A 614-nucleotide genomic window follows, 5' to 3' on the forward strand; every position below is an offset into this window, starting at 1 on the left:
CCAAATTCACAAGTTCTGGAGTGGGGTGCATTTAGGGGGAACGGAGAATACCAACTCGTGGGGGCTGCCCTTTCCATTTTTACTCACTCACATACTTCGGAAAAAGGGCATAAAGGGCACCTCAGCAGATGGACTAGTCACCAAGACCCCGCGGTTTGGCATAAGACAATGGAATCAAAGTTGTTCACACATGCCAAAGGGGCCTCCAGCACCAATAGTCGAGGTAGAAGAGTTTGAGGAAGAGCCTATGGAAGAAGATGAACCTGCAGCTGAGCAGGAAGTGGAAGAAGAAGAGGAGACTGTCACTAAGGGCGCTGCACAATATCGTTCCATCAGTGAAGAGATGGTAGAACTCCGGTCTGAGCTGGCAAATCAAAGACTATAGGCCTGAGAGGAGAAATTCCTGATAGAGCAAAGATTAGCAAACCTAGAAGTAATGATGCGGTCCATTCTAAGCCGATTGCCACCACCTTCAGAAGCATCTTCTTTGGGACAACAGTGAGAGGAGGACAACGGTCTGGCTGAAGACGTTAAACTTAGAGACATTGAGACATTACATATTGGAATTAATTGGAAGCTTCATATTTTTGTGCTAGTTCACTTTACACTGTTTC

Source organism: Corylus avellana, chromosome ca7 (genome assembly GCF_901000735.1).
Source record: "Corylus avellana chromosome ca7, CavTom2PMs-1.0".
NCBI classification, from domain to species: Eukaryota; Viridiplantae; Streptophyta; class Magnoliopsida; order Fagales; family Betulaceae; genus Corylus; species Corylus avellana.